General features: G+C 38.8%; 1 pseudogene; it reads left to right on the plus strand.

The window, feature by feature from the left end:
- Positions 1-325: 325 nt before the first annotated feature.
- On the plus strand, positions 326-2,489 carry LOC128067248 (uncharacterized; annotated as a pseudogene).
- Positions 2,490-16,160: the final 13,671 nt, after the last annotated feature.

Consider the following 16,160-nt stretch of genomic DNA (forward strand, 5'->3'; position numbering starts at 1 on the left):
AGATTTATTATATAGAGAGAGAGAATTTATATTTTACAAAAATTTTACTCTATCTAAACTATGTTTAGATATAGTTCCCCTCACCAGATTCTACAACATGCTCTTTTTGTAATAAACAATCTAAACACTGATTCATCTGGGGTTACTACAATACTCCAACACTGGAGTCCAGAACAACAGAGTACAAAACCCTTGGTTAAATGGAAAGACCTTGCAGGACAATGGAAGGGTCCTGACCCATTGTTAACCAGCGGCCGAGGATATGCTTGTATTTTTCCCCAGGGTACTAAGTCGTCAATTTGGATCCTCGACAGACTGACTCACCATGTCGCAGTCCCCCAAACATCCAGTTCCCCCATTGCTTCAACCACAAAAGAGGAAGGGCACTCCTCTTTCCCCGCCTCCGCCGCCCACCTGGAAAGTCCAGCAGACTCTAAGACAACCGGCAGCAGAGATCCCAGAAGAACAAATGGTAGAACCACCCATTAAGCAGATGTCACGGCTTTACATAAAAGACCATGATCCCCCTATTCCTTTACGTCGCAGGAAACCACCAGGACGTCCTGCGCGGGCAACTCAACAAGCCTCCATACCCACTTGGGGGCAAATTAAGTCACTCTGCCACCAAGCTCAGGGAATAGCTTCTCTACAGGGATCTTCAGCCTCTCCTGAAAGGGTTTTTATTGCTATGCTTGCTTTACTTTCCTGCCAGGTAAGCACCTCCTCTCCCACTCCAGAAAATTACTGGGCATATTTCCCTGATTCCCTGACCTTCCAAGTAGTTACTTGGAACAGTGACCCTATATGGGTCCACACAAACCAGCCTCATCTCTTGCGAGGATCCTACACTTCCTATGATAAAGATCATTATCCTATCAATTTTAATTATACCTTTAGGGGGTTAAGAGATGATCTTCCTGTTTGCTTTAACTTCCCCACTAGCCATACAGAAAACTTTATTACTCCCACTAAAGAGGGATGTATTGGAGCCTCCAAAAAGGCAATTCTGACAGATTCCTGAGCATCAGAATTTACATATGAAAAAGTGGATCAGTCAGTTTGGATATTACAAGATCGTATGCCCCAGGGTCCTTGACCCCTGTGAATCCTTGTTCCTTAACGCTCCACCAAAATATCCAAACTGTGTTGATGTTGCTCCTTCAGACGTCATATGGAAAACTATTGACAACTGCCTAAGATATCTGGTATAGAAATCTTGTACTTACAGTTCAAGAATAGACTGTAGAATACCAGGAGGTGTAAACTATTCAGTACAAGACTAGAGCAATCCAAACCTAAGTCAAGATCCAAAATCTGTCCATGGCTATACCACTAAATTTTGTAATTAAAATGATCATTCCATCCCATGGCCATTGGCGGCCAATAGATGACATCATAATCAATTTGTTCCCCCCATGTTGTCCTATACAGCTAAGGGCAAGACCTTTTGGCAGCCAGAAATTTGGAAAGCCCTTGCTGCCACTTCTGTTGTCACCCTATCCCGGCCAGAAAATGACTCTACCTATTCTGTACTTGCCTGCTTACCCTCCCCTTACGTTTTTCTATTCACTAACAACTCCGAAAAGCTTCATATACAGATGAACTACTCAGGCGGACCAAATATAATCTACTGTAAACAATGCATGCTTTCATCCTGCCTAACCCCTCAATATAATATGTGTTCCTTTGTGGTGTTGCGACACCCACCTTACCTTATGGTGCCCATCGCAGCAAGTACCTATTGGTATGACGATTACGGTCTACCCATTCTACAACAACTACAAGATTTAATGAAACCCTGACAGTTTGTAGGACTACTTATGTTAGGGATTTCAGCTTTAATAACAGCAATTACTTCTGTTACTGTGGCAGCAACATCATTGACTCAACAGGTACATACTGCTCAATATGTCAATACTATGTCCAAAAATGTTTCTTTAGCCCTACCTATGCAAGAGATTATAGACAGGATATTAGAAATAAAGTTAGACACCCTAGAAAAAGCAGTCATGCATATTGGAATTGAATTACAGGCTTTAAAAGTAAAGCTAACATTATCCTGTCATACTGACTATTGGTGGATCTGTGTAACATCCCTAAAAGTAAATGATACAGATTATAATTGGAAAAGGATTAAAAATCATATTTCAGGTATATGAAATAGCTCCAGCATTAGTTTAGATCTAGGAAAGCTTCACGACCAGATAAGAACCCTAAAACATGCCCATCTAGAGTTTACTACTGCAGGGGCTGCTAATGATTTTTTTCATACCTTCTCTAAATTTATTACTGGAAAAAATATCCTATCAGCTATCTTCAGTTATGTTGCTGTAGCAGTCTTAGACCTCCTTCTCATTATAATCCTTCCTTGTATTGTCAGAACTCTCCAACACAGCACTCAGAAGCTCGTGACTGAGATCCATCTGGTTGTCTTAAAGAATAAAAAAGGGGGAGATGCCGGGAGCCAGCACACGAGTTCCCACCCATGACAAGGTCATGTGGAGAAGACCTGACAAGCAAGGCAGATCAGGACTCCAGGGATTTTGAAAAGCTGCCCCAGCACTCATCTTAAAGATGATATCTGTCTTTCTGATGCTTGCTATACTATACTGCTCCCTAATTTCTGTGACACAGGCAGAAGGCTTTCCCCGATCTCTTTCCAAACAGAATCAACTTAAAACTTTAATCAATATATCCCCTGGATGGTGGCATCCTATAAGATTATCCGGGAAGAGAAGAGTATTTCAACCTAAACCCCTTTTTGCTAGCATTTTAGTTTGCTTGACAAATGTGTTTATGCCCTTGGTATTAATGCACATGATTGTTCACAACACCTTAATCATAAAAAGCATAAAGAACCTGAAAACAAAAAAGGCCCTAATAGGCACAGAGTCCTTCGGTGGGTGAGGAAGCCCTATAGAGAACATAAAAAGTATTATTCTATAAAGTTGTTACTGGATCAATGTTTGCTTGCTGTGTTTTTGCTCCTAATGTGCTGAGGTTGTACAATAAAAACTATTGTTAATATAGTTAGGAATTTAAAAAATAGGAGTTTAGCCCTAGTGTGAAAACAATAAGACAATTGTTAATTTTAGCCAAGAGTATAAATTTAGCTGGTGACTTCTGCAAAAGAACTGACCTTTATGTTACATTCCTACTATGTTGCAACCTGCTGTACCTTTACCCTATGAGACTGCAACTTCTCTGTTTTCTCTTAAGCTCAAGGCCAGAAGACAATGCACAAAGATCCACTGTGGAAAAGACTCTCATAAACAAAGAAGTATGCAGAAAACATCCTGGGTTTCATAAACGGCAAACTGATGTAGTGTTAGACTAGCTCTGTATGCTGATCTCTCATTTCCCTTTAGAAATGTACTAACTTAGGGTATAAGAATTACTGTGAAAAATAAAGCAGTGGCAGCAGAACAGCAGACCCTGCTGCACACCCTAGTCTGCTCTCTCTCTCTCTTTTTCTCTGCACTCACTGATGCCATTTATCCTGAGGGTACCCCTGGATCCTGCCGAGGCTGGACCCTGGCAGCTAACAAACACAGGAAAAGATGCTAAACATTGCTCATTATTAGAGAAGTGCAAATCAAAACTACAATGAGATATCACTACACATGGGTCAGAATGACCATCATCAAAATGTCTACAAACAATAAATGCTGGAGAGGATCTGGAGAAAAGGGAACACTCTTGCCCTGTTGGTGGGAATGTAAATTGATACAGCCACTATGGAAGATGATCTGGAGATTAAAAAGTAGGAATAAAACCACCATATGACCCAGCAATCCCACTCCTAGGCATACACCTTGAGGAAACCAAAATTGAAAAAGACACATGCATCCCTTTGTTCATTGCAGCACTATTTACAGTAGCTAGAACATGGAACCAACCTAAATGTCCATAGACAGATGAATGGATAAAGAAGTTGTGGTACACATACAAAATAGAATATTACTCAGCCATAAAAAGGAATGCATTGGAGTCAGTTCTGATGAGGTGGATGGACCTACAATCTATTATACAGCGTGAAGTGAGTCAGAAAGAGAAAATAAATATCGTATTCCAATGCATATATACAGAATCTAGAAAAATGGTACTGAAGAATTTATTTTCAGGGCAGCAATGGAGAAACAGACATAGAGAATAGACTTATGGACATGAGGAGAGGGGAGAAGAGGGTGAGATGTATGGAAGGAGTAACATGGAAACTTACATCACCATATGTAAAATAGATAGCCAATGGGAATTTGCTGTAGAGCTCAGGAAACTTAAACAGGGACTCTGTATCTAGAGGGGTGGGATGAGGCAGGAGATGGGAGGAAGGTTCAAAAGGGAGGGGATATATATTTACCTATGGCTGATTCTTGTTGAGGTTTGACAGAAAACAACAAAATTCTGTAAAGCAATTATCCTTCAATAAAAAAATAAATAAATAGTAATTTAAATCTCAAAAATTTACTTTTAATGAGGAAATTGAATGACATTGTTATTATAAGCCCAGAAGCGAGAAATTTTTAAGTATATATGGATCCTTAAAGAGATATTATCTTTGAATATTTTAAGGAACTCCATAATAACCACAGCAGAATCCAGTTAATAACTTTGAAAAAAAAGAATTTTCTAAACAAAGGCAAATTTCCAAGCACTATTGGTACAACATAAATTCCAAACTAATCAAGAGTAAATTTGTGATGGTTTTGAAATTTATTTTGTTGGTTTGATGTTTTTTGATATACTAGCAAACATTTAAGTGGTCACTAAACAATGGCTTAAAGAAATGCAGCTGCTTTTAATTTTTCCAGATTATAGCATAGCTTTTTACCAATGCTCTCCACCCAGACTGGCTTTCTGTATCTCCTGCTGGTTACCTAGTAGTATATAAAGAATTTTCCATCTTATCTACTCACTCCTGGAAAGCAAGTTGTCTTTAAGTATCAACCAAGGCTTCAGAGTGGCCCCTTAACAGGGAACTGGCTTACAGAGGACTTTCCTATGGCCTTACTGACAGAGATGTTTAAAAATAGAATACTTGTATTCTTTTCTCAGTAGCTTCCTAAATCTCCTTTAGACTTGAGGAGTCAAAAAGGAACTGCTTGAATGAAACACCATCAATGGCATACTTCATATGAAAGTTTCTCAAAGCCTAAAGAAGACAGTTATCACTTGAATTCTTGAATGTCCATTGTGTTAAACAAGTCAAACATTTCCTCTCTTCTGAATTAAGAAAATAAAAGTTTTGTATAGTTTGGACAAATTCATATCATTGAAATTTTGAAATAATTATGCAATTTTTCCCATCAAAAATTTTATGATCAAAATTCTCATTTTATTTGCTGATGTTGTTCAGTCACTCTGAACAACAACTCTTTGCAACCCATGGACTGCAGCACGCCAGGCTTCCCTGTCCTTCACCATCTCCCAGAGCTTGCTCAAACTCATGTCCATATATTTGGTGATGCCATCCAATCATCTCATCCTCTGTTGTCCCCTTCTCCTCCCCTGTTCAATCTTTCCCAGCACAAAGGAGAGTCTTTTCCAATGAGTCAGCTCATCACATCAGGTGGCCAAAGTATTGGAGCTTCAGCTTTAGCATCAGTCTTTCCAATGAACATTCAGGGTTGATTTCCTTTTGGACTACTGACTGGTTTGATCTCCTTGTGGTCCAAGGGACTCTTGAGAGTCTTCTCCAACACCACAGAGCCAAAAGTATGAATTCTTCAGCATTCAGCTGTTGTCTCATTGCATAGCTATAACTAAATCTTTATAAATAGTTGTATTATGTGTATGGAGAAGTGAGTAACATAGTGAATATAAAGCTATGTCAGAAGTCAAATTGTCCCATGCACTCTAGTTACAAGTACTCCAAGTTTGCTCTTGTTTTATGCCAAGACTTAAAAAATAAAATTGGACAATTTTTGATTTCCTGTTTTTGATGCCTTAACCAATTGAATTGAAACAAGCAAATGGTAAATGATTCAAACAAGGATTTACTGAGCATGTGTTACACATGCAAACTGTGCTTGACTTGGTGGAGAGGCGAGAAGAACAGAATGAGAAGAAAAATGATTCTACATGGAAATCACTGTTTGGGGTGCTTTGTCTACATTATACAACCTTCCCATCATCCTGTGTGGTAGTTATTATTATGCCTAATTTCCAGGAGAGAAAACTAAGTTTCTTAAACACAAATTAACTTTTACAAGGTTACTCATCTGGGAAGTGGCAGAGCAAAGGCACAAATTTATAACTCATAATTCAGCAGCCTGGGTTCTTTATATTATGGCACCTGCCTTCCAAAGAGAAACTAGATTACTATGAAGGTACAAATAAGCAAAAATATCAGTTAGTTTGAAATCAATATTTTAAATAGTTTTATTGAGGTAATACTGACATACAATAAAGTACATATTTAAAGAGTACAATTTGACAGATTTTAATAAATACATATCTATGAAGCCATCATCACAATCAATAAGTGAACATGCCAAAATCATCATCCCCAAAGTTTTCCCAAGATTATTTGGAATTCTTCTCTTCTGTCCCTCTCTTCATGCCCAAGTGAATATCGATCTAATTTTTCTCATTATACATTAGTTTACATTTTCTAGAATGGCATATAAATAGAACAGATCAAAGCAGTCAATCCTAAAGGAAATCAGTCCTGAATCTTCATTGGAAGGACTGATGCTGAAGCTGAAATTCCAACACTTTGGCCAGCTGATGCAAAGAAGTGACTCATTGGAAAAGACGCTGATGCTGGGAAAAATTGAAGGCAGGAGAAGGGAACAACTGAGGATGAGATGGTTGGATGGCATCACTAACTCAATGGACATGAGTTTGAGCAAGCTCTGGAAATTGGTGATGAACAGGGAAGCCTGGCGTGCTGCAGTCCATGAGGTCATAAAGAGTCAGACATGACGGAGGGACTGAACTGAACTGATATGGTATGCAGTTTTTGTTTGGCTTCTTTCATGCAGAATAATTATTTTCAGATTTATCCATGTTGTTACATGTATCACATTTTTTCCATTTTATTGCCAAGTAATATTTCATAGTATGGATATACTATAAATTGTTCATTCATATGTTGTTTCTAGTTTTTAGCTGCTACATATAAAACTGCTCTGAAAATTTGTGTAAATTTTAAATGAATGTATGCTTTCTTTTTTTCCCTTGTGTAAATACCTGAGTGGAATAGGTGAATCATATGGAAGGTACATTTATTTTGAAGATATTATCAAGCTGTTTTTCAATGTAATGATACCATATCACATTTCTAGCAGTAGTATATGAGAGTCTGAGTTGTTGCACATCCTATTAACACTTGATATTGTCAGTCTTTTTCATTTTTTTCTTTTTTATTTTTTATATAAATTTATTTTTTTAATTGGAGGTTAATTATTTTACAAGTATTGGGAATTTCAGGTCCATGAATCAAGGCAAATTGGAAGTGGTCAAACAAGAGATGGCAAGGGTGAACGTCGACATTCTAGGAATCAGCAAACTAAAATGTACTGAAATGGGTGAATTTCACTCAGATGACCATTACATCTACTACTGCGGGCAGGAATCCCTCAGAAGAAATGGAGTAGCCATCATGGTCAACAAATGAGTCCGAAATGCAGTACTTGGATGCAATCTCAAAAACGACAGAATGATCTGTTCGTCTCCAAGGCAAACCATTCAATATTACAGTTATCCAAGTCTATGCCCTAACAAGTAACGCTGAAGAAACTGACGTTGAACGGTTTTATGAAGACCGACAAGATCTTTTAAACTAACACCCAAAAAAGATGTCCTTTAAATTATAAGGGACTGGAATGCAAAAGTAGGAAGTCAAGAAACACCTGGAGTAACAGGCAAATTTGGCCTTGGAATGCGGAATGAAGCAGGGCAAAGACTAATAGAGTTTTGCCAAGAAAACGCACTGGTCATAGCAAATGCACTCTTCCAACAACACAGAAGACTCTACACATGGACATCACCAGATGGTCAACACCAAAATCAGATTGATTATATTCTTAGCAGCCAAAGATGGAGAAGCTCTATACAGTCAACAAAAACAAGACCGGGAGCTGACTGTGGCTCAGATCATGAACTCCTTATTACCAAATTCAGACTGAAATTGAAGAAAGTAGGGAACACCACTAGACCATTCAGGTATGACCTAAATCAAATCCCTTATGATTATACAGTGGAACTGAGAAATAGATTTAAGGGCCTAGATCTGATAGATAGAGTGCCTGATGAACTATGGAATGAGGTTCATGACACAGGAGACAGGGATCAAGATCATTCCCATGGAAAAAAATGCAAAAAAGCAAAATGGCTGTCTGGGGAGGCCTCATAAATAGCTGTGAAAAGAAGAGAGGTGAAAAGCAAAGGAGAAAAGGAAAGATATAAGCATCTGAATGCAGAGTTCCAAAGAATAGCAAGAAGAGATAAGAAAGCCTTCTTCAGCGATCAATGCAAAGAAATAGAGGAAAACAACAGAATGGGAAAGACTAGCGATCTCTTCAAGAAAATTAGAGATACCAAGGGAACATTTCATGCAAAGATGGGCTCGATAAAGGACAGAAATGATCTGGACCTAACAGAAGCAGAAGATATTAAGAAGAGGTGGCAAGAATACACGGAAGAACTGTTCAAAAAAGATATTCACGACCCAAATAATCATGATGATGTGATCACTAATCTAGAGCCAGACATCTTGGAATGTGAAGTCAAGTGGGCCATAGAAAGCATCACTACAAACAAAGCTAGTGGAGGTGATGGAATTCCAGAAGAGCTATTTCAAATCCTGAAAGATGATGCTGTGAAAGTGCTGCACTCAATATGCCAGCAAATTTGGAAAACTCAGCAGTGGCCACAGGACTGGAAAAGGTCAGTTTTCATTCCAATTGCAAAGAAAGGCAATGCCAAAGAATGCTCAAACTACCACACAATTGCACTCATCTCACATGGTAGTAAAGTAATGCTCAAAATTCTCCAAGCCAGACTTCAGCAATACATGAACCGTGAACTCCCTGTTGTTCAAGCTGGTTTCAGAAAAGGCAGAGAAACCAGAGATCAAATTGCCAACATCCGCTGGATCATGGCAAAAGCAAGAGAGTTCCAGAAAACATCTCTTTCTGCTTTATTGACTATGCCAAAGCCTTTGACTGTGTGGCTCACAATAAACTGTGGACAATTCTGAAAGAGATGGGAATACCAGACCACCTGACCTGCCTCTTGAGAAATCTGTATGCAGGTCAGGAAGCAACAGTTAGAACTGGACATGGAACAACAGACTGGTTCCAAATAGGAAAAGGAGTACGTCAAGGCTGTATATTGTCACCCTGCTTATTTAACTTATATGCAGAGTACATCATGAGAAATGCTGGACTGGAAGAAACATAAGCTGGAATCAAGATTGCCAGGAGATATATCAATAACCTTGGATATGCAGATGACACCACCCTTATGGCAGAAAGTGAAGAGGAGCTAAAAAGCCTCTTGATGAAAGTGAAAGAGGAGAGTGAAAAAGTTGGCTTAAAGCTCAACATTCCAAAAACAAAGATCATGGCGTCCGGTCCCATCACTTTATGGGAAATAGATGGGGAAAGAGTAGAAACAGTGTCTGACTTTATTTTTGGGGGCTCCAAAATCACTGCAGATGGTGACTGCAGCCATGAAATTAAAAGATGCTTACTCCTTGGAAGAAAAGTTATGACCAACCTAGATAGCATATTCAAAAGCAGACATTACTTTGCCGACTAAGGTCCGTCTAGTCAAGGCTATGGTTCTTCCTGTGGTCATGTATGGATGTGAGAGTTGGACTGTGAAGAAGGCTGAGTGCCGAAGAATTGATGCTTTTGAACTGTGGTGTTGGAGAAGACTCTTGAGAGTCCCTTGGACTGCAAGGAGATCCAACCAGTCCATTCTGAAGGAGATCAGCCCTGGGATTTCTTTGGAAGGAATGATGCTAAAGCTGAAGCTCCAGTACTTTGGCCACCTCATGAGAAGAGTTGACTCATTGGAAAAGACTCTGATGCTGGGAGGAATTGGGGGCAGGAGGAGAAGGGGACGACCGAGGATGAGATGGCTGGGTGGCATCACAGACTCAATGGACATGAGTCTGAGTGAACTCCGGGAGTTGGTGATGGACAGGGAGGCCTGGCGTGCTGCGATTCATGGGGTCACAAAGAGTCGGACACGACTGAGCGACTGAACTGAACTGATTGTATTGGTTTTGCCATACATCAACATGAATCCGCCACAGGTATACACGTGTTCCCCATCCTGAACCCCCCTCCTCCTCCCTCCCCATACTATCCCTCTGGGTCGTCCGGGTACATCAGCCCCAAGCATCCAGTATATTGTATCGAACCTGGACTTGTGATTCATTTCATATATTAATTATACATGTTTCAATGCCATTCTCCCAAATCATCCCACCCTCTCCCTCTCCCACAGAGTCCAAAAGACTGTTCTATACATCTGTGTCTCTTTTACTGTCTCACATACAGAGTTATCATTACCATCTTTCTAAATTCCATATATATCTGTTAGTATACTGTACTGGTGTTTTTCTTTCTGGCTTACTTCACTCTGTATATTTTAAGCATCTTAATGGGAGTGTAGTGGTCTGTCACTAAGGTTTTCATTTGAATTCCCTGATGACTAATCATGTTTAACAACGTTTAATGTGTTTATTTGCCATCTGTACATTTTTTTTTGATAAAATACCTTTAGAAACTCTTGCTCTCTCTCAAAATTTGAGTGATTTCCTCTTATTGAGTTGTTATATATTCTAGATTTGTTGCTCAGTCACTAAATTGTACCTGGCTCTGCAATCCCATGGACTATAGCATGCCAGGTTCTTCTGTTCTCCACTATCTCCTGGAGTTTGCTCAAACTCATGTCTATTGAGTCAGCAATGCTCTCTAACCATCTCATTCTCTGTTGCCTTCTTATCCTTTTCCTTCAGTCTTTCCCACCATTAGCATCTTTTCCAATGAGTTGGCTCTTCACATCAGGTGGCCAGTGTGGAGCTTAAGCTTTAGCAATAGTGCTTCCAATGAATATTTAGCGTTGATTTCCTTCATTTGGAGTGACTGATCTCTTTGCAGTCCAAGGGATCTCAAGAGTCTTCTCCAGCACAATTCAAAAGCATTAATTTTTCGGTGCTCAGCCTTTTTTATGGTCCAACTCTCATATCTATACATGACTACTGGAAAAACCAAAGCTTTGACTATATGGACTTCTGTCAGCAAAATGATGTTTCTGTTTTTTAATACACTGTCTAGATTTGTCATAGCTTTCCTTCCAAGAAGCAAGCATCTAACAAAATCCATTATTAAATACATATTTTGCTGTGTTTTTAACTGGAATATGCCTTTGCCTTTTTATTTTCATAACACTGTCTTCTGAAGAGCAAAAGTTTTTAACTTGGATGAAGTAATTGTTTTTTTTTTTTAACTTTAATCTTCTTTATTTTAAGACTTTTTTTCTGGTATTTTAGAATTCTTTGCCAAACTGACAGTCACTAAGATTTCTTTCTTGTTTTTATTTTGATGTTACATAATTTTAGCTATTACATTTAGGAACAAAATTCATTCCAAGTTAATTTTTCTATGTGGTATTAGGTTAAAACTGAGGCTTAAAGCTCAACATTCAGAAAACTAAGATCATGGCATCTGGTCCCATCACTTCATGGCAAATAGATGGGGAAACAGTGGAAATAGTGTCAGACTTTGTTTTTTGGGGGCTCCAAAATCACTGCAGATGGTGACTGCAGCCATGAAATTAAAAGACACTTACTCCTTGGAAGGAAAGTTATGACCAACCTAGATAGCATATTCAAAAGCAGAGACATTACTTTACCAACAAAGGTCCATCTAGTCAAGGCTATGGTTTTCCCAGTGGTCATGTATGGATGTGAGAGTTGGACTGTGATGAAGGCTGAGTGACAAAGAATTGATGCTTTTGAGCTGTGGTGTTGGAGAAGATTCTTGAGAATGAGTCCCTTGGACTGCAAGGAAATCCAGCCAGTCCATTCTAAAGGAAATCAGTCCTGGGTGTTCATTGAAAGGACTGATGTTGAAGCTGAAACTCCAATACTTTGGCCACCTGATGTGAAGAATTGACTCATTGGAAGAGACCCTGATGCTGGGAGGGATTGGGGGCAGGAAGAAAAGGGGACGACAGAGGATGAGATGGCTGGATGGCATCACCGACTCGATGGACATGAGTTTGAGTAAGCTCCAAGAGTTGGTGATGGACAGGAAGGCCTGGCGTGCTGCGATTCATGGGATCACAAAGAGTCGGACACGACTGAGTGACTGAACTGAACTGAACTGAACTGAGGCTATTTTTCGTTCTGCTTTTGCTTGTTTGTTTGTCTACATACACAGCTGTAAAATCATTCCAGCACTATTCATTGAAAAGATTACCCCTTCCCCATTTAATTTCTTTGGCATCTCTGTCAAATATAAGTTAACCATGTATATGTGTATCTGCCTTCAAAGAGAAACACTAAGCTTCTTTTTTAACCCATCAACATACCCTTTATTTTAAAAATACTCAAGGTGATTCCATAGCAGAATAAAAACAAGTCCAAGTAAACACAGTGACATGAAATAAATGGTAGTAAATACAATGGTAGTAAAGAAAGAACTAGAACAAAATTTAGAGAGGCTGTTTGGAATACGATTCTCTCTCAATGACAAAGACTGAAAAAATCTTTCCTAGTTTTTGATTGATAAAACTTCTTACAGTATAATCCTAACAAATTACATCCCTGCAGGAAATATTTTTGTCTGCAAATATTTTTGTTTCAATATACATCCAGCAGATTCTGGATGTTGTTAGGATCAAGGTTATTTCTTGCTGCCTAATCTCTGTTTGGTTTGTTGTGAATGAGTATGCCATCATCCTTTTTATAGCTCCATATCAGGTTTATGTATAATTCAATCAATACTTTGGGGCACAGTATTTGATGATTACAATAAAAAAAGATCTATTTTGTTGTTCTTTGTGAAGGTACTTTCATTATCACATGTCACTCAGTTACAAGAGTTTATAGGACCATTTACACCCAGTGGACGCTTTAAACATACGATTTTATGACAACTAAACACCAAGATAAATGAAAACATTTTAGAAAGATATTAGGATCCTTTCCTTGGTATTTGGTTGATATGAATTGGGACCATAAAAAGAGTTTTCCTTTGTACAGTCCTGCTTGTTACAAGGCACAGGAGAAATGGAGCTAAGATGAAGTGTTTCAAACAGCTAATGGGCTAGCTTGCTCACCCATTAACAGAGAGGTACCCAAAACTAAAAATAAGAGATGAAAACTAAGCAAATGAATTTTTAAACAATGTCCAAATACTTTAGGTAAATTAAACAAATATTTATTGGACACTCTCAGATGGTAACATATCTGCCTACAATGCGGGACATCTGAGTTCAATCCCTGGGTCAGGAAGATCTCCTGGAGGAGGAAATGGCAACCCATTCCCGTATTCTTACCTGGAAAATCCCATGGACAGAGGAGCCCAGTAGAGCTCCATAGGGTCGCAAAGAGTCGGACAAGACTGAGTGACTTCACTTTCACTTTTTTTCTCCATAATACTAGAAATTCAGCTGGTCAGTTGGTATCCTTCTTGTCTCAAATAGTAACCCCATGACCTATAGTTCCTCATCAGTTTCATTCCTTTGAGTCATAAGATGATTTGGTTTAACATCATGTAGCCATTACTACAAGAGAAATTTGAGTGTGAACTTCATATTAGATAGTACTTTTGTATCAATATTAAATTTCTTTATTTTGAGAACGGCACTATGGTTATGTTTTTTAAAATGTCTACATTCTTAGGAAATATGTGCTAAATGAATGATGTCATGACCTCTGTAAGTTACTTTCAAATGGCTCAGCAAGATGATAATAATTATTACAGTAATTATAATACTGTAGATGTTTTATGTGACAGAGAAAGCAACTGTGGCAAAATGTTAACAGTGGATTGAATTTAGGTGAAGGATATACAGGAATACAATATAGTGTTCTTAAAACTTTTCTGTAGAAATGAAAACATTTTTAATAAAACTTTGAGTGGAATTAAAGATCTATCTTATCTAAGAAGAACTCATAGAGAATGGTACCCAAATGATACCTAAAGGAGCAGTTGGTTTCTCAATGCTCCTTAGCAGTTTCTTTCTTTATGCCTAGTTGTTGCTGCATTGTATTTCCTCCAGTGGTTGTAAACTTCAAGCACACTTCTTTAATTCTATCTACAGAGTCCCTCATTTTATCTATTCTAATCACTCTCAACACATGGCTTAGTGGCATTTTTTCACCTCTATGTTAACCTGTTAGCAATATCTATTGTAACTTGCTGTCCCAGAAGAAGTATCTCCATCCTCCACCCCCTTCAAAGGCAACCACATATTTTCCATCCTGCAAGGTTGTCAGTAATGCTCACCTTCTTCCTCCTTAGACTCTTGCTGATTACCCTCTCCTCTTGACCTTTCCCTGAATCCCAGCATACATGAGTATATACGACCTTTCACAATTCTTAAAGGTAACAGTAAACTGCTCCCCACCAAGAACTTGGAGGCGGGGGGGGAGAGGGGGGGCGGGGAAGAAGGAAATGAGCTAAACTGTGATCACATGTGGATCATATGTTACAGACTGAAGTGGAAATCTACAAAGTTACCTTAAACAGACAGAATGGCTCTAAGGTCATCCATTAAAATTTGGTTAAAATTAGATTAGTAATATTCATATATGCATAGAAACAATATGGTATTTACTTAAAAATTAGTTTAGAAAATCAGCAGAGGACAAAAGTACAGTGTTAGAAAAGGGGTAAGTGGTTACCATGGGCTGGGATGGAGGGGGTTTATGGGAATTCACTGCAAAGAGCACAGAGAATATTTTAGGCTGATGGAAATGTTCTAGAGCTTGATCATTTTGGTGGTACATGACTACATACACTTGTTAAAGCTCATTGAATTGTACTTTTAAAATTGGTTGATTTAAAAAAAATTGGTTGATTTTTACTGTAGATAAAGTATAACTAAAGATAACTTTAAAATAAAGTTATCACTATAACAGTGTTTATAAGTAGTAACAAAATCAGAATGACATATATTACAGTTGATTAATAAACACGGGTGGGCACAGCACCCTATCTATGGTGCTGAATATCAAGAATATGTGATCCTTCCTGCTACAACTCTTAGGGTCAGCATGCCCTTCCCAATCTATGCTAGTTGCCTTGAAACTGCTTTCCTTTGGGACCTCCTAGCTCTGCACAGAAGCCTTAGTGCATTGCATCATAATAAAATAAAAATCTTTTGCTTTATTTGAATATATTGAGACTGTCCCTCTTATTCAAACAGTACTCCTGGAATTGCAGCTTTTCAGAGAGCTAAAAGGACACATACAAATCTTTTATTTGTCATCAGATATTATCTCACCCACACTGGACTTAAAAATATCAGTGACAGTGGAAAATGCCTGTCCTTCACTTTTCTTCTTCTATTTCTCAGTTAGGAGATGGGGAGAAGACCCCTCCCCCCCAAAAAATGGTCTAATTGCATCCAAAATATATTTTTCTCTTTTGTTAGGCAAATAACAAACCCAGGAAATTCTAAATTCTAGAAGCTCATCTGTCAGCAGCCGGTTCCCCAGAGACCAAGAACGCTTTCATTTAGCTAAAGGTTGCTATAGGTAGCCACATGCCTGCCTGGGAATATACATCATTTTTTGAAAATGTGAATATGACTGCTAAAAGGAGGCAAAGACCTAGTTACATGTCCCATTTCAGAGCCTTCAGCCCCAGCTGCAGTGACCAAATAGGACAGTGATGACCCTGGGGATTCAGGAATTCAGTTTCTATGTGACATCCTCACAATCCCTAGGTCAAATTCAGGAAGAACTGCTACTATCACCAGCTCAGAAATGCCATCAAAGGCAGAGAGCCAGTCTTGACTCCAAAGGAGGTATTGCCAGTCTCTCACTCAGCTTTCACAGGCGGGACCCTTCAGAGAACTATGTGTGAGTTCAGTTCAGTTCAGTTCAGTTGCTCAGCCATGTCTGACTCTTTGCGACCCCATGAACTGCAGCATGCCAGGCCTCCCTGTCCCTCACCAATTCACGG

Source organism: Budorcas taxicolor, chromosome 22 (assembly GCF_023091745.1).
Source record: "Budorcas taxicolor isolate Tak-1 chromosome 22, Takin1.1, whole genome shotgun sequence".
Taxonomy (NCBI): Eukaryota; Metazoa; Chordata; class Mammalia; order Artiodactyla; family Bovidae; genus Budorcas; species Budorcas taxicolor.